The 19,025-nt window shown below is 42.4% G+C and overlaps 1 pseudogene across 1 annotated transcript in view; it reads left to right on the plus strand.

Moving 5' to 3' along the window:
- The window catches only part of LOC146626000 (uncharacterized), a 48,961-nt pseudogene that overhangs the window by 11,023 nt on the left and 18,913 nt on the right, over positions 1–19,025 (plus strand). Inside the window, exon 3 of the transcript XR_014906517.1 lies at positions 9,213–10,079. The product of XR_014906517.1 is annotated as an uncharacterized LOC146626000 (transcript). The remainder of the gene's footprint in view (positions 1–9,212; positions 10,080–19,025) is intronic.

The following is a 19,025-nucleotide window of genomic DNA, read 5'->3' on the forward strand; positions in this document are numbered from 1 at the left end:
GGCTATAATGGTTGTATTGATGTATAGCAACTTGAAATACTCCCAAAAATGGCACTACAGCATGTAAAACTATAATATAAGCTCTGGCGGACTTGGTTCTATGGTAGGTCTTAAAGGGTTAAAAGTGGGATGTGGTTTAATTTAGTTAATTCTGAAAGTTTAGGAGAGACATTAATACCTAAATATTTTATATTTCCAGATTGCAGTGGGGAAGGAGAAGAATTATGGAAGGAGCAATTAATCGGAAGGACTGTTGATTTTGACCAGTTAATTGAATAATCGGTTCAAGGTTCTTTATTTGTCACATGCATAGTTATACAAGTATAACACACAGTGAAATGTAGCCTGACACGCTCCTCGACATGTGCAAAAAAATTGGGGGGGGGGGGGTGTAGAGGAAAAACATTATATATATATATGTAGTATATACATTGGGTGAATGTGCAGCAGTAGCAGCAAGCAGGTGAATTCTGTACATTAATATGAATAGACATCTGACTATTTTACAGGATAGACAATATAAACATATTTAAAATTAAAGGAATTGAAATGTACATTGTGCCTTGGTTTAGAGTGTCTGGAAGAGTCCTGTCTCAGTCAATTATAGATGATGTGAGAGGGCGGGTGTGTGTGTTTAGGGCACGGATGGCTTGGGGATAGAAGCTCCTCATCAGTCTCTCTGTCCTTGCCCGGAAGATGCGGAACCTTCTACCAGATTGCAGAAGTTGGAACAGTTTGTTGCCAGGATGGGACGGGTCCTTCAGTATCTGCGCTGCTCTAGTCCGGCATCTCCTGGTGTAGGTGTCCTGAAGCGGGGGGAGAGCAATCCTGCAGCAGCGTTCTGCTGTATGGATCACTCTCTGGAGAGCTTTTTGGTCCTTCACACAGCTGTTCCCAAACCACGATGTCATGTTCTGTGTGAGGATGCTCTCCACAGCGCCTGTATAGAAAATCCTGAGGATCTTTGGAGAGACCCTGAACTTCCTCAGTTGTCGTAGGTGATACAGGCGCTGCCTAGCCTTTTTGGTCTGGACCTGAATGTGGGCAGCCCATGTCAGGTCTGAGGAGATGTGGACACCAAGATACTTGAAGGACTGCACCCTCTCCACTGGAGCTCCATTGATGATAATGGGCTTGTAGTCTCTGTGCTGACCCCTTCTGAAGTCCACCACCAGCTCCTTCGTCTTGCTGACGTTCAGCTGGAGGTGGTTGTCCTGGCACCACGATGCAAGATTCTTCACTTCATCCATGTAGGCCGTCTCATCGTTGTTGGAGATGGCACCCAACACCACTGTGTCGTCAGCAAACTTCACAATGGTGTTGGAGCCATGGGTGGCCACACAGTCTGAAGTGTAGAGGGAGTAGAGCAGTGGCGAGAGGACACATCCCTGAGGTGCTCCTGTGTTGATGGTGATGCTGTTGGAGAAGCACCTGCCCACCCTCACCACCTGAGTTCTGCCAGTGAGGAAGTCCAACACCCATGCACACAGACGGCTGTTAAGTCCCAGATCCCTCAGCTTTGTGAACAGTCTGCAGGGCACTATTGTGTTAAACGCTGAACTGTAATCAACAAACAGCATTCGCACATAGTTACCCTGTTTCTTGTCCACATGGCTGAGAGTGGTGTGTAGGACGTGGGCGATGACGGAGACACTTGAGAAAGAGTTTATCAATGCAATTACCCCAGAGAGATTGGTTTGTGAGTTTTGGAGAAAAAGTAACACATCATCTGCATAAAGGCTGATTTTATGTTCTACATTCTTACATTTTATGCCCTTAATTGTTGTAGCCTTTCTAATTCCTGCTGCTAGTGGCTCAATAAAAATTGCAAACAGTGAAGGGGAGAGTGGGCATCCCTGTCTGGTGCCCCTCAGGAGACAGAAGCTGGAGGATGTTTGTTTGGTCATTTGTTCTGACACAAGCTGTTGGGGAATTATATAATATTTTTAACCAGTTTTATAGCTTGAGGGAAATACAGGGTCTTTGCCTGGTTTTAGTAAGAGACTGATATTTGCAGAGTTCATATTTGGTGGTAGTCTACCATTTTCTTTGATTTCCTGCAACATCCTGTGAAAAACTGGTGCCAGAATCGCCCAGAATTCTTTGTAAAAATCTATTGGAAAGCCGTCTGGACCTGGAGCCTTATTATTGGGCATACTTATCAGAGCTTCCTGGAGTTCACCTGGCATCAGTGACGAATCCAGTGCCATTGCTTGGGTGTCTAATAATTTTGTAAGAGTTATGTTGTCGAGAAATTGATCGATTTCATTTTTAGATGGGTTTATTTGTGGTGTATATAAAGTTTAATAGAAATCCCTAAAAAATATGTTTATTTTTTTAAGATCATATATTGTATTCTCAGATAAATCTTTAACAGCACATATAGTTGTTTTTTCTTTATTGATTTTTAACTGGTTAGCAAGAAATTGTCCGGATTTGTTATCGTGTTCATAATTTTGCAGGCAAAGTATTTGTACTAAGATTTTCGTCTTTTTATTAATAATTTCTTTTAATTCTAGTTTTGTTTTGCGTATTTTGTTTAATATTTCTTGATCTTGGTGTGACACATAGGCTTTTTCTAAGAATTTGATGTTTTTTGATGTTTTTTTTTTCTAGTTCCTGAATATTTTTGTTTTCTTCTTTCTTCTTACAGTGGGGCAAAAAAGTATTTAGTCAGCCACCGATTGTGCAAGTTCCCCCCACTTAAAATGATGACAGAGGTCAGTAATTTGCACCAGAGGTACACTTCAACTGTGAGAGACAGAATGTGAAAAAAAAATCCATGAATCCACATGATAGGATTTGTAAAGAATTTATTTGTAAATTAGGGTGGAAAATAAGTATTTGGTCACCTCAAACATGGAAAATCTCTGGCTCTCACAGACCTGTAACGTCTTCTGTAAGAAGCTTTTCTGTCCCCCACTCGTTACCTGTATGAATGGCACCTGTTTGAACTCATCATCTGTATAAAAGACACCTGTCCACAGCCTCAAACAGTCAGACTCCAAACTCCGCCATGACCAAGACCAAAGAGCTTTCGAAGGACACCAGGAAAAGTATTGTAGACCTGCACCAGACTGGGAAGAGTGAATCTACAATAGGCAAGCAGCTTGGTGTGAAAAAATCAACTGTGGGAGCAATCATCAGAAAATGGAAGAGATACAAGACCACTGATAATCTCCCTCGATCTGGGGCTCCACGCAAGATCTCATCCCGTGGGGTCAAAATGATCATGAGAACGGTGAGCAAAGATCCCAGAACCACACGGGGGGACCTGGTGAATGACCTGCAGAGAGCTGGGACCAAAGTAACAAAGGTCACTATCAGTAACACACTACAACGGCAGGGAATCAAATCCCGCAGTGCCAGACGTGTTCCGCTGCTGAAGCCAGTGCATGTCCAGGCCCGTCTGAAGTTTGCCAGAGAGCACATGGATGATACAGCAGAGGATTGGGAGAATGTCATGTGGTCAGATGAAACCAAAGTAGAACTTTTTGGTATAAACTCAACTCGTCGTGTTTGGAGGAAGAAGAATACTGAGTTGCATCCCAAGAACACCATACCTACTGTGAAGCATGGGGGTGGAAACATCATGCTATGGGGCTGTTTTTCTGCCAAGGGGACAGGACGACTGATCCGTGTTAAGGACAGAATGAATGGGGCCATGTATCGTGAGATTTTGAACCAAAACCTCCTTCCATCAGTGAGAACTTTGAAGATGAAACGAGGCTGGGTCTTCCAACATGACAATGATCCAAAACACACCGCCCGGGCAACAAAGGAGTGGCTCCGTAAGAAGCATTTGAAAGTCCTGGAGTGGCCTAGCCAGTCTCCAGACCTCAACCCCATAGAAAATCTGTGGCAGGAGTTGAAAGTCCGTGTTGCTCGGCGACAGCCCCAAAACATCACTGCTCTCGAAAAGATCTGCATGGAGGAATGGGCCAAAATACCAGCTACTGTGTGTGCAAACCTGGTAAAGACCTATAGTAAACGTTTGACCTCTGTTATTGCCAACAAAGGTTATGTTACAAAGTATTGAGTTGTATTTTTGTTATTGACCAAATACTTATTTTCCACCCTGATTTACGAATAAATTCTTTACAAATCCTACCATGTGGATTCATGGATTTTTCTTTCACATTCTGTCTCTCACAGTTGAAGTGTACCTCTGGTGCAAATTACTGACCTCTGTCATCATTTTAGGTGGGGGAACTTGCACAATCGGTGGCTGACTAAATACTTTTTTGCCCCACTGTATGTGATGAGAAAGAAATTATTTTACCTCTCATCATGGCTTTCCCTGCTTCCCAGAAGACAGATGCTGATGTTCCAGGAATGTCATTAAAGCCTAAATATAGAGTCCATTTTTTTTTTAAAGTATTTGATAAACTCTTCGTCTTTGAGCAGTGATATATTAAATCTCCAGTTTTTACTTGGTGTAGTATTATTCTTCTGTATTAGTGTTAAAGATACAGGAGCATGATCGCTGACAGCTATAGGATGAATCTCAGTGTCTGAAATGTTACTCAGCAATGAGCTTGTGAAGAGAAAATTATTTAGAAGATAAAGAAACTCACAACTCAGATATCTATTTTTTACATGCGCATGGGCAGTCAACGATCCGATCTGCTTTGCACTGATGTGCACAACAGATGAGACACAGAAAAAGCGCCCAGGGCATCCTGAACGACCTTTATTTATACTTAAAGCAAGTCTCCACAGCAGTAGGAGTGTCATGTATTGAACTCCTTAAAAGGAGAAAGAGAGGGGGAGCGCCAGTCTGTCTGTTTAAAACCGGATGTCACCACATTCCTTTTACACATATGGCTTCAATTTCTCTCTCCCTGTGTTGGCTCCAATTCACAACCTCTTCTTCCTTTAAATGAAGCTACAACTTAAGCATAATCACAAAATTAAAAATCTTTCATCAGAGCTGCTGAACAGAAAATAATCCAGACGAGGTTTTTTTTTTTTTTTGTACTCGTTTTTATTCATTTTCAAATTAAACCGTAAGTCTTTTTTGTAGATGGAATCTTATTTAATGCAACCACAAACCCAAACTCAAAGGGGTCTGGTGATGCCAACCTGTATGGATTGTTGCTAAAACAGTATTCAGTCAGAAGGAAAACAAACGTCTTCTTTCAGCCAGTCAGAGCTGTGCTCGCTGTCCAAGCCTTTTTGTTTCAATCACAAAAAACTGGGCCAATCCTGGGACAAAAATCAAACACTGCAAAAGCCAAAAAAGAAAAGGTTAAAAACTGTATTTGGTGACTAATCATGTTTGATTCACCCCCCAGGTTTGGGAGCAGTTCTGTGGGCCGTAATGTGAATATTTAAGAAATTGGACAATGTTTCTGTTCAGGCATGATGCAAGGTAGTGCTCCTCCAGTCTGCTTTGTAGGCCATTTTGGAAGCAGCAGTCAGGTGAACAGCAGATGTAATTCCATTTTTCGATCTCCAGGCCATCTTTGAAGAAAAGCATGAATGGTATGATGCCGAAAAGCATGAATGATGTGATGCCGACTCCATGGTTAAGTCGGTGGCGCCGCACCGACTTAACCTTTTTAACCTTAAAAAAAGATGGCGCCGGTGCATGTGGCTTGCTGTCTATCACTGCCAGTGTTGGTTGTTTGTTTTGATTTTATTGACTATTGTAATAAATGCCAACTCTCTCTTGGTGTATGATCGCCTAACCGTACTGGATCTCCGACCTTCTGCCAAAGGCTGGGCAAAGTGGAACCAAGCTGGACATAAAACTTTGCCCCCGCTAATATCGGAGATCCCAGCTCACCTGTGCCGTGTTCCAGATCCACCACTCCGGCAAAAGTGCTGACGCCGGGGTCGAAGGGCTGGCTTCCTGGTGAAGCTGAAAGCTTCTTTAAGGTATTCTCTTAAGCCCTTATCCAGAAAACAAGGAGCGGTGCCAAACTTCTGTTTCTCTCGGCGATCGTTGGAACCTGTCTGTACCTGGCTGGTAACTGTCATCTGCCTGGATGGGATGTTCCAGTCCCGCCGGCGTGGTGTGAATCTGCGGAACCTGTGGCCTCTGTGTCGGGCTTCTAGGACGGCTAGTGACGGGGATCCGCCGCTTACCGCCAGAATTGGCCTGGTAAATGCTAGGTCCCTAGCGAACAAAACGTTTATCCTGAAGGATTTCTTCACATCCCGAGGACTGGATTTTCTCTGTGTGTGCAAGACGTGGATGAGCGCTGGGGAGTGCAGCCTCTTCTCAGATCTTCTACCTGGCGATTGCTGTTATTCTAATTCCCCACGTATGTTGGGCCGAGGAGGAGAAATAGCTACGATCTTTAAAAGTCATTTTAAATGTAAGAAGCTATCAACCCCGTCGTTCACCAGCTTTGAACTGTCTGTTTGAGTTGGGCTGCTCTCACACAGTGTTGTGTGCGGTGGTTTATCGGCCTCCAAAATACAATAAGGACTTTGTGAGTGACTTTGCTGACTTCTTGGCTGAATTCCTGCCAAAATATGATCGTGTTCATATTGTTGGGGATTTTAATATTCACGACTGTTGTCCTGATATGCCCATGGCGAAGGGCTTTTTAAACCTTATTGATTCGTTTAATCTGGTGCAATGTGTGACAGGTCCCACACGTGAACGTGGACACACACTTGATCTTGTTTTATATCATGGCTTTTCTGTTTTTAACATAGATTTGTGATGCTGTGTTTTATGACCACAGTCCTGTGATGTTTGAAGTTCCTCTTGCCTGTGCCTCAGTTAAACCTCACGCTGCTGTTCAGCACTGTCGTGTTTTAACTCCTCCACTGCTGAACACTTTTCATCAAATCTCTCCTTGTGCTCGTTACCTCTCAGTCTCTGTTTCCTGCTCTGCTGTCTTTGACAGGTTTGAGCATGTGACTCTTTCCTTTTTAAAGGAGACTGTTGGTCGTTTTAAGTCTGTAGGGTCTCCAAATGATGCCGTCCCTCCTCAACTTTTAAAAGAGTTGTTACCTACAGTTGGTTCTTTCGTTCTTGAGCTGGTAAACCATAGTCTGACTGTCGTCAGGTGTCGTCCCTAAAGATTTTAAACATGCAGTAGTCAAACCCCTGATTAAAAAACCTGCTCTGGATCCTACGGTTCTTGCAAATTACAGGCCTATCTCCAAACTACCTTTTCTTTCCAAAATTCTTGAAAAGGTAGTTTACAGCCAAATAATGGCCTTCCTGGAAAAGCAAAATGTGTTAGAGGTTTTCCAATCTGGTTTTAAAGCCTTTCATAGCACTGAATCAGCCCTTTTAAAAGTTTTTAATGACATATTTTTAGCGACTGATGCTGGGGACTGTGTTGTTCTTGTGCTTTTAGATTTGACAGCTGTGTTTGATACCGTGGATTATGCCCTTTTATTCTCTCGTTTGGAGCACTGGGTGGGCATTAGGGGCACAGCACTGGAGTGGTTCAGGTCCTACTTGGCGGGGCGAACTTTTTTGTGTCAGCCTCGGTGACTATGTGTCGTCCTCCGCTCCCCTCTTGTGTGGTGTCCCACAGGGCTCAGTTCTAGGCCCCCTCCTCTTCTCTTTATATCTGCTTCCTCTTGGTTCTGTACTGAGAAAGCACGGCATTCCTTTCCACTTTTATGCTGATGACTGTCAGATCTATGTCCCTCTAAAGAAAAAAGGCAGATACCTCACACAGCCATTACTTCAGTGTCTCGATGACATTAAGGCTTGGATGTCTGTTAACTTTTTAAAATTCAATGATAAAAAGACAGAGGTGATGGTTTTTGGCAGCCCCACTGAGACCCCCAATGTGTATGTAAATTCCCTGGCACAGTATGTTAAGCCAACTGTCACAAACCTGGGGGTCAAAGTGGACTGTGAACTGAAGCTTGACAGTCAAATTAAGGCAGTGGTAAAATCTAGCTTCTTTCACCTCAGGCAGCTGGCAAAAATAAAGCCAATTCTTTCACGGCAGCACTTTGAGACAGTGATCCACGCCTTTGTTAGCACTCGGCTGGATTACTGTAATGCACTTTATATTGGGGTGAGCGCATCATATATTAGTCATCTACAGAGGGTGCAAAATGCCGCAGCTCGTCTTTTAACTGGCACTCGAAAGTTTGAGCACATTTCCCCTGTTGTAGCTTCACGTCACTGGCTGCCCATTTCTTTTAGGATTCATTTTAAAATTCTTTTATTTACTTTTAAAGCTCTCCATGGCCTAGCTCCATCTTATCTCTCTGAGCTGCTACAGCCTTATACACCCACCCGCTCTCTCAAGTCAGCTGATCAGCTGCTCCTGAAGATACCCAGGACTGGGCGTAAACTTAGAGGAGATCGTGCTTTTGCTGTAGCAGCTCCAAAACTGTGGAACGAGCTTCCTTTAGAGATTAGACAGGCCACTTCTTTATCTGTTTTTAAGTCACTCTTGAAAACCCACCTCTTTACCCTGGCCTTTGACACCACGTGAGATGTTGGTTTTTATTTTTATTTTAGTTGTTTTTAGGTGATTCGATGCTGTTTTATCTTGTTTTTGTTTTAATATAGGGCTGTTTTAATTTTATGTTTTATTTATTTATTTCGCTGCTTTCTGTTATTCTATTGTTTTAACTTATTTTCTGTACAGCACTTTGTTCCTGTGCTGGGTATTTTAAAGTGCTTTATAAATAAAATTGGATTGGATTGGATGGGGCCAGGTAAGCGACCAGAGACAGCTCCATAAGGAGTGGGTTAGCTAAGCCAGTTTTGTCGGTGCTGTCCAACGTCATGTACTGTTCATAGCTGGGTACAGTGATGCAGGTAGACAGAGGTTTGCCACATGATGCACTTAGCTCTCAGACAACGTTTGGGAACATAGGAAGGCAGTTTTTAGATATTGCGGGGTCCAGTTGGAGGAAAAAGCCTGTGAACTGCGACAGCTTCTGAGCTGGCAGAGGAGAGGGCTAGTCCACCTGCAGCTTCTTAGCTACACAGTGAATCAGGGGCTGACTGCCGAAGCAGTGGCGGCACATTGGGGCTGTGCACACGTCATCACAGATAATCTGCCTTAAAGGCGTGAATAAAGGTTTCCTCAGCCAGGACACGTGAGGGCATGATATCCCATACCACGTGTGTTGTACCGAGTGTATTGACTGAAAAGGAACTACTTCAGCCTTTGGTTTAAAACTACTGTTAATAGAGGAAATTTGAAGGTTGAGTTTGTTCCACGACTGCATTTCACTCACTGCCTCTGTTTGTATCTCTGTCACTGCAGGACCAACATGGAGCAAGAAGTCAGTGCTCTCAGGAGGCCGACAAACCTCACAGAAGAAAGGAAGAGAAAACATACAGTTGTGATGAGTGTGGGAAGGATTTTACCCAGTCTGGAAATTTAAAAAAACACCAACTCATCCACAGTGGAGTTAAAGCGCACAGCTGTGGCTTGTGTGGAAAGTCTTTTACCCATGCTAGAAGCTTTAAAAGACACCAACTCATCCACAGTGGAGTTAAAGCATACAGCTGTGACTTGTGTGGAAAGTCTTTTACCCATGCTGGAAGCTTTAAAAGACACCAAATCATGCGCAGTGAAGTTAAACCATACAACTGTGATTTGTGTGGAAAGTCTTTTAACCGTCCTGGAAACTTAAAAACTCACCAACTCATACACAGTGGAGTTAAAGCGTACAGCTGTGACTTGTGTGGAAAGTCTTTTACCCAGTCTGGAAATTTAAAAAAACACCAACTCATGCACAGTGGAGTTAAAACGCACAGCTGTGAGTTGTGTGGAAAGTCTTTTACCCAGGCTGGAAACTTAAAAAGACACCAACTCGTCCACAGTGGAGTTAAAGCGTACAGCTGTGAGTTGTGTGGAAAGTCTTTTAACCGTCCTGGAAACTTAAAAACTCACCAACTCGTCCACAGTGGAGTTAAAGCGTACAGCTGTGAGTTGTGTGGAAAGTCTTTTAACCAGTCTGGAAGTTTAAAAACGCACCAACTCGTCCACAGTGGAGTTAAAGCGTACAGCTGTGACTTGTGTGGAAAGTCTTTTACCCACCCTGCAAGCTTAAAAACACACCAACTCGTCCACAGTGGAGTTAAAGCGTACAGCTGTCACATTTGTGGAAAAACTTTCCGCTGGCTAGTCAGCCGAGACATTCACCTACGCATTCACACCAAAAATGATGTTTACTGCTGTGATCAGTGTGGTAAAGCTTTTGTGACATACAAAAACTTACAGCAGCACACGTTTACCCACACTGACGAGAGACCTTATAAATGTGACCTGTGTGAGAAGACTTTTAAATCTCCACATTACCTCAAATCACACCAAAAGATTCACAGCAGAAAGAAACTCTAAAAGTGCAGTTACTGTGAGGTATGTATTTTTCTTTTAACAGTTTTACAATTTTATATGAATGAAGTTTAATTTCAAAGCTTAAAAGTTTTAAAAGCTCCTCCCCTTTCTCTCTATCTAACATTCACACTCCAATGGATGCATCGGAGAGCAGGTTGGAGTCAGTATCTTGTGGGATGCAGAGTAGAGCATCCAGGGGTTTAATCACCAGTCTTCCCATTAAGTAGATTACCTACAAATGAAGACTCAATGTTGCCCAGTAAGCTGAGTGTTATAATGTAAACAGTAAGATATAATTAGACACTGGCACAGATACTCCTTATTTCAGGCGCCATTAAAAATAAAAATGTTGAAAGAATTCCCTGACTTCCACTGTGTTTGTGTCTTTGTTTAGAAGCAGAGCGACACAGACGGATCCAGTTCTCAACCCTGTCGTCACTGTGGTAGTGGGAAAGAGTTTCTCTGTGACTTTTGTGAAAAAACTTTCAATCATCAAGAGAACCTAAACAACATCAACTCAGACACACTGGAGACAAAACGAACTACTGCAAAGAATGTGGGAGAGGCTTCCCTAAACCAAGTGAATTAAACCAAAATTAACTCTGTCACATGGGGTCAAAAACCATCTCTCATTCACCACTGCGGATCATCTTAAAGTGCATGGAAGAGTCCACACAGGAGAGAAACCATACAAATGCAGAAACTGGGAGAAAAGTGTCTCGCTGTCAGGAAGTCGTAACAAACATGAACGTACATACATGGAGGGGAAACTACAGCTGTGACCAGTGTGACAAATCAAAACATTTCACACCCATTGATTTTGAAAACCTTCAATATGAACTAAAGCCATCAACAGGATGTGAAACGACCACTGATGTGACTTTATATCCAAGAAAAAGATAAAAAGTCAAGCTGATCTGGGTCTGGGTTGTACTTTGGTGTATTACCACCTTAAACAGTTTGATCTTTTTGTGGTTTCATTGACTCAGTTATGTCAGATTTCCTCTCTGTCCTGGTCTGGATGCTCATCTGTAAAGAAGTAAAACTCGGATGGTTCAGTGGTCTCTAGCAGCTGATTAGTGAGCCAGCACTTCTGTGTATCATGCAGTTGTGCTTCTTTTCCTCTTGTGTCGACTCAGCTCAGTTACTTGGTTAGAGGGTTCCACATATACAAGAATCCTTCCTGGAATCTTTTTTTTGGTATGAGGTGTTCTTGGGAAGACGTCACACCACCACCACTGTGTCAGGCTGTTCCTGTGATCTTCTTTTAATGCCACGTGTAACGGGACTCAAATCTCTCGAAAAACTACAGCTTCCGTCTCATTTACCAACAAACATCATCCAGATGTTTGTTGTTAGATGTGAGATGAGCCTTTCTGTTGTTGAATCTCTCCCCCCATTGAATCTCTTATTGCTGAATCATGACCTCTGACCTTATCTAAGCTAAGTAAGGCCTGCAGGTCTTTAGATGATGATCTGGGTTCTTCAGTGACCTCCTGGATTAGTCATCGATGCACTCTTGCAGTATTTCTAGTCAGCCACTTGCTCCTGGGAGGCTTGAGTACTCTTCCATTTTTCCTGTAGTGTGGATAATGGCTCGTAGTTCGCTTGAGTCCCAAAGCCTTAGAAATGACTCCGTAACCTTTTCATACTGATGTCAGTGACTTTGTTTCTCTGCTGTTTCTTTTGATCGTATCATGATGTGCTGCTGTGTGAGGTCTTTCAGCCGGCTTCCATACATGGTCAGGTTGTTTTTCATACCTTTTTACCCTTAACAAATGAAACCATTTACAGACTATTTTCCACTGACCCAGGTAACCTTTGTCATATTTCTTTCCTTTTTGATCATCTGAAACATTCAAATGTTGAGTCCTTCAGGTGTAACCTTGACTGTTTTCCCAGTTGCAGCTTAAGCTAGGCTTAATCCTTCCTCTTTATACTACTGCTTAGCCACAACCAGCTGTGACAATGTTTATGGCTGGTTTGGTTAAAGTGCCAGTTTAGTAAATAGGAGAGGGCTCTCAATCCCACCAGTGCATAAAAACGTGAGTTCTCTGTCATTGCTCACTTTCTGTAAGAATGTCATGGCCCTGGGTCTTTTGACCCAGCGTTTTGTGTTTTCTATTATTGTGATGTATTTTGGTTCTGGTTTTCTCTTTCTTTGGGTTTTGGTTCTGTTCTTCCCCAGTTTAGTATTTAGGCTTTTCTGCCTGTGTATTCCTGTGTCAAGTCCGGATTTCTTAGTCTGTGTCTTTGCATGTGTGAGTTCCTGTTTTATTTTGTAGGTCTGTGTCTCTCGTCAGTGTTTCTAGTTTCACTCCCCTTGTCCCGTTATGTCCAATTACTCCCAGCCGTGCCTCCGTCTGTTTCAGGTCTGTTTTTTTGTTTAGCTTTTCCCAGTTTAGGTTACTCCCTGGGGTCCGTTCTTCGTACCTCGCTAAGTAAGTTAGCTGGATTTGATTGTTGACGATTTCGCGTGATCTTGGATCGTTCGGTTCTCCGAAGCTCATCCGGGACTTGCTGTCATAGCAACAGATCCGTAAGCGTAAACCTGCTCGGGAGCAGGCTTACTTTATGTAAACAGGATTAGATCGCGGCCACGCAGGTATGTCCGCTTCATTTATACGAAAGCAACAGCGATATTTTACCACTGTTTTTCCATAAATAAATATTATCAATCTAACTAAAGATAATGCAGCACTTGATTCTTTTATTGATTTCATACAGATACATACAGGTCATTTCCTAAAAAAGGGAAATGTACTATTAATCATTCTATTTCATGTATGTGATTATTTCAGATGTAATTCTTATTTTAGAGTAGTAATAGTAAATTACTTCGTGTAATCAAGATGAGAGACCACGGCTATAAAAGCGAAGGTGGATTTGGGAAGCCTGTCGCAGCCATATCCTGTCCGTTTACGCGAGCCACCCATTGCGGAAGGTGCAAGATTGATAAGGAGAGTCCTCAGAATTCAGCGTATATTGCGGGATAGACAGGATCCTTTAGCTCAGCGCGACAGTGTGCTCATAGATAGATATCCATTTTCCCGTGAGGGTATTATTTACTTAACCAACTTGTTGACGAGGGGGTGCAGGACCACCACCTGTCTTTTTTTGCTCTGCCCTTTTCTTGGTTGCTGTTATAAACAAACAAACAGATTATTTCAGGGTCTCTTTCCAAGAGACGAAAAGCAATATAAGTGATAAATATTACCATTCTGTAGAATATTCTAATATTTCACTTTTACTTGTTCCCATGTTCTAGTGGGTCCTGTTGTGGCTCTAATGTGAAAGAGGATATAATGTAATATAATATAATAAATTTACCCTACCACCTACTGGTGTTGGCCAGAGGGGCCGATGGCGCGATATGGCAGCCTCGCTTCTGTCAGTCTGCCCCAGGGCAGCTGTGGCTACAACTGTAGCTGCCTCCACCAGTGTGTGAATGTGAGAGTGAATGAATAGTGGCATTGTAAAGCGCTTTGGGTGCCTTGAAAAGCGCTATATAAATCCAATCCATTATTATTATTATTATTATTATTATTATTATTATTAAATTACTTACGAGTTTAATTTGTCAGCAACTTTCTGCCAGCCCTCTCTCCTTGCTTTTGCAGCCTTTGCAGTGTTCCCTTGCGTTTTAATTAAACTCTGAAACTCCTGAAATCCCTCAATCAAGAGTTCTTGCTCTGCTGCTGAAAAATACTGAGCGCGCTCCTTCGACATTTTCGCCGACCAATCAAAGGGTTGCCGATCAATGTTTCTACTATCGATGCGTAGCCCCTTTTAAGCCACCCAGTGATCTCACGTTACTTCATCCAGCTGTACTAATTGTCAACAACAGGTGTGTTCGGAGAACCGGAATAGCGAGCTCAAAGTTAGCGCAATGATTTGATCTTGGATATAGTAAGCGAGGTACGAAGAACGGACCCCTGTTCTGTTTTTTCCCACCCTCGCCTTTGTTTATTATCTCACTGTCAATAAAGCTTCCTCACCTCAGTTGTGCTGCATCCTGGGTCCTTTAATAACTTACACCTGGCTCGCGTCGCGAACCGTGACAAAGAAAGCATGTTATCCTCAGGCAGAGCTGCAGACGATCAAGAATCCATAACTACTGGATGGTGGACGTTTCTCTAAGCAGACAGTCAGTTCTTGGGATGCCAGCTGGATGTAGTTTCACAACCTTTAACTTAATCTCTGTGTGTTTTTAACATCTTATGCTCTGGTTTAACTTTCAAACAACCTGATTAATGAAAGCACATCAAATAACTCCTGTTTGTCATCAGCGGTGGCTTTAGGATCATCCTCACCTGCTCATGGTTGCAGTTGTTTATCGGTTGAATTGGCATTTACTTTATAGTGTGATAAGATGTTAATAAGCGTATAAAGCTGTAAAGCCTCTTGAGTGACTTAAATCGCCTTTCTTCCTCAGTGTGATGCTCAATGTGAACTGCAGGTCGTCTTGATGATGTCTATATGCCTTAACGCATTGAGTTTCTTCAATATCATTGGTTAATTAGATATTTAGATTGATAAGCAGCCAAAATTGTGGACCTACTAAAGTGACCAGTGAGTATACAGTCTGGTTATCATCATGTTTAACTTTGTTCACATGCACTGATGAATGAACAGCTGATGGCTGTAGCATAACACCCACTGTAGAAAACAGTATTCGTTATCAGGAAACATTAAATGCTGAGTGTTTCCTCCCCACTACAGTTGTGATATATCTTCAGGTGTCAGAACTTCTCACAGTCCTTCAATCATTCCACCAAAACACTGATGCTGAAATACCTGACACATCCCTGTACAGCACAAACCCCCCATAACCATCTAAATTAAGATTTTCTTGTAATAAAAGTAGTAAAGGGAAGAAACTTTCAACACTAGAACAGGAGGGGTCCTTTTCACATCGGACTAAAACAGCAGCTGTAATTTGTATTTACTCAAATGACTTCAGGTCTGCACAGACCTCCCCTCACCACCTCCTGAGTACCCAGGAGAACACCAAGGCGTTCGTATATAAAAGCCACTTCACCAATAACTGGTTTCAGCTTTTACCTTGTGACAGGAATGTTCTTTCACCTCAAAATGACTTGATACAAATCATGAGACACATGTTTGACAGATTACACAATAATTTTATAAGCAAATTGACATTTTAAAATATTGTAATACTATCATATGTGAGAAATAATTCCTAGAATAAAGACTGAGCTGCTTAAGACTGAAATCATTGCTTTTGTGTTTTGTGTAATGCTCTCAAAGTTACTCAGAGTTCTCTATGAAAATTATTTATTCAAGCTTTGTATCCCATTATGCATTACATCTAAGGAAGAAAATGGAAAGGTTCGAGTAATGCCAAAAAAACCTCTCTTTTGCTGATGATGTATTGTTCCATACCTCAGATTTCATATACAGAGAGTAGGGTGCAGTGAAGGATTTTTCCTGTCCACAAAATAAACACACAGGTGCATTTAAAACTTTGATTTCTCTGGATGAGTATTACAGTCTTTTATATTCTTTATTTCAAGAGGTGATTAGGATAAATGTTTTCAAGGAATTCCCTGACTTACACTATCATTGTGTGTTTAGCAGACTGAAACCGATGGATCCGGTCCTCAACCCTGTCATCAGTAGCGGTTTTAGATACAGGCGACATGGGCGGTTGCCCGGGCAGCATTGTGGTGGGGGGCGGCATCACGGGCATCGGCAAAAAAAAAAAAAAAAAGCTTGTATTGGGAATGGCATAGGCACTGATCGGTTTTCTGTCGCCCATTTGCTGGGAGTAAGGGCGCCCTCCGTTTGCGAGGTGCGCCTGCTGCTTGCGGCACAAGGAGGAAAGGGCGGAGCGGCGAGGATTCTCTGGCTGGCTGGAGCGGCATCTAATAACCAACTCGCAAAATAAAAACAAAACAACAAACACGAAAACACCAGACATTATGATACAGACTTATAATTTGCACCGATGTTTTTCGAAATTCTATACGCGAAAAGTGAGCGCGAGAGCCCTCGGTGCGCCTGCTCGCTGCTGAAGTCAAAGTAAACTTTATTGTCATCTCCGCTACATACAGTCCAGTATATAGAGACACGAGACGACGAGGCTCCAGTTACAGCGGTGCAAGTAAACAAACAACAAATATAAGAAGAGTAAGAAAATAAATATACACTTTAGGACCAGGGGTAAAGGATCAATAACAATTTAAAATTTATAATTTACGTTTTGATGATTTAATGTCTCACACACAACCCGTCGAAAGGGGAGGGGGACATGCTGCTTCCAAGTTGAGCACATTTCATTTATAATGATGTAAATCCAAGCCCATTATGGATTCATGATTTGAATCCTGGGTTGTGTGAAATCCCAGAAATAAACCTTAGACAAAGTGAATCTGTGAACTAAGGTGTAGGTCTACTAGGTTATGTTGTGGTGATCGTCGAGTTGGTGAATTTGTGTTCATACTGGAGTGCAAAATTAAAACCAATGTAAGATGGACAAGAAAAGTTCAAAGCCATCAGGTGCTCAGTTTAGAAAAAAGAGAAAAGAGGAGGAGAAACGAGCAAAAGATACAGGTAAGCAGATATGTGATTGGATAATGGCAGGTCATCCTGAAACAATCAGTGATGCCATTGTAAGTTCATAGGAGACGTTAAACTCGTAGTGAGACTCCTGCTTATCAGGGATGTAAATCCTTAGGTGACGGCCAAGCAGAAAAGCACTCTCCGCCTGTGAGCGAAAACCCCACCCTTTCCTATTGGTCGAAAAATGTACCATGTCAACCAATCAAAAAAATGATATGGCAACATGGCATTTAGTTGTTTAGGAAAAGGGAAGTTTTAGGAGTGACGGCGTGTTTTGAGATGTGATGGATTTGCGACATTTAGCGCAAATCTTGTGTAGTTAGTGTGTAGTGTAGTCAATTGCCCAACATTGGTCATTATTTACTGTGGTTTGCAGACAGAGTTACAGGACTCTCTCCCAGACCACAGACTCATACTCATAATACAAGTCAGAGTTATATAAAGAAAAATTAAATTAAAAAGAAAGTTGTGTTTTCAAAATTGGAGTTCAAGTTATTTTTACTTCCAATAGTGTTAACATCCTACACAGGTCATGAACAAGATTGTTTTTAAGTTTCATTGTAAGTGGGCTAAAGCATTTAATTAAAAGTAGTCTAACATAAATGTAAATGATGTAATTTGATTATTTTAATAAACATGTAACTTGGATGGATTCGATGCTGGCGTGACCACAGTGCACACGTCTGCTGTCGCTCACAGTGGTCCAAGTGTCCACTCAGGGAGTTTGTGTGTTCGCTCAGACACATGAAACATTAGAGGGAACATTGTTTGTGATCATTTCCAGTGTTTAGTGATCTCTGTGCCTCCCTTATATTTGGTCTCTGTGTTTCTCAGTTGCTCCGTCTCCCCTGTCAGTTGTATCCCCTAGTCAACACTGTGTCTCAGGGTTACATTTCCTGTTTTACTTTGAAACTCAATACATGAACGTATTGAGGCTGTCTCCCAATTCAGGGTCTGCAGCCTTAAAGTACGCAGCCTCAAGGGCCGCGTACTCAAAGACCGCTAAGGCCGGAAGTGCGAGGCTTGTGTAATGGGACGGTCTAGCCTCCGTTGCGCTGATACTGTTGTTTGTCAATAAAGTTTAAAAAAAAAAAAGCCTCCGTTGCGCTGCCCAGGTTGCCTAGCAACCATGATACTAACCACTGGAAACGTGTCATACAGCTTTGTTTGACAGAAATGAAGGAGAAAATCTTTTGTTCATTTGTTTGTTTCTACATGAGCTTTGATCATTCTCTGTAAGATTAAGCTCAGCTATTGAACGGCGTATATTTTAAAGTAAAGGCTTTAAAACCAAGTTAGTACAAACGTCACTAATGTCACATAACTTTGCAGACATGTGGCCAACAGTAATGTTTAATGTTCTTCGTTATTAAACATTTGCACATAAATAAGTGACACAATATTCAGTGCTTACTTTTCACAGTTTACTCTTCGGCCGTTCCGCTTCTGCTGTCTGCGGCAGAATTCTCCACACCGACTGCCGCGCTATGAATTGTGGGATATGTTGGGCCACGAAGTCTACACTGCCACAGCCTTAAAATTCAGGGAAATGAAGGACGCATTTCAGGGCCATATTTCGAGCAGCCTTTGAATTGGGACAGCCTTCGGCGCGCCGCTGTGACGTAATCGGCCTTGAAATGCGTACTTTAAGGCTGCAGACCCTGAATTGGGAGACAGCCTGAGTTTCACTTCCCTTGGGTCTCGTCATGTCTGATTTCTCCCAGCTGTGCTCCCCTTCTGTGTCTCATTCTCCTCGTTATTCTCCAGTGTATTCAAGCCCTGTGTTTCTCGGTGTTGACGTTACGTCCTTTCTCATGTTGTGTGTCTGTTCCTACATCTCCGTGTATGTTTTGTTAGATTTTGCCCAGTTTAGGTTTTGTATGGTTTACTCTGTTCAGCAATAGAGCTGCTTTGTGACTTTCAGTCCCGCCTCAGTTGAGTCTGTGTTTGGGTCCTTTTCCTGCCTGCACACAGCCATAACATGACAAACCGTGTGTTAAGTTTGCCTTATGAAAACAGTTTGACGTGACAAATAAAAGGTTTGAGCTACGATTTCACTTCCTGTATTTCAGAGTGTCGACCCAAACTTTCAGAGTCAGAATATTTGATTAATCTCTGTTGCTGCAAGACAGTAAAAACAATCACTGA

The sequence above is a fragment of the Diplotaxodon limnothrissa genome, linkage group LG9 (assembly GCF_057381915.1).
Source record: "Diplotaxodon limnothrissa isolate DT_005_m linkage group LG9, D_limnothrissa_male_GT1.1, whole genome shotgun sequence".
Lineage (NCBI taxonomy): Eukaryota > Metazoa > Chordata > Actinopteri > Cichliformes > Cichlidae > Diplotaxodon > Diplotaxodon limnothrissa.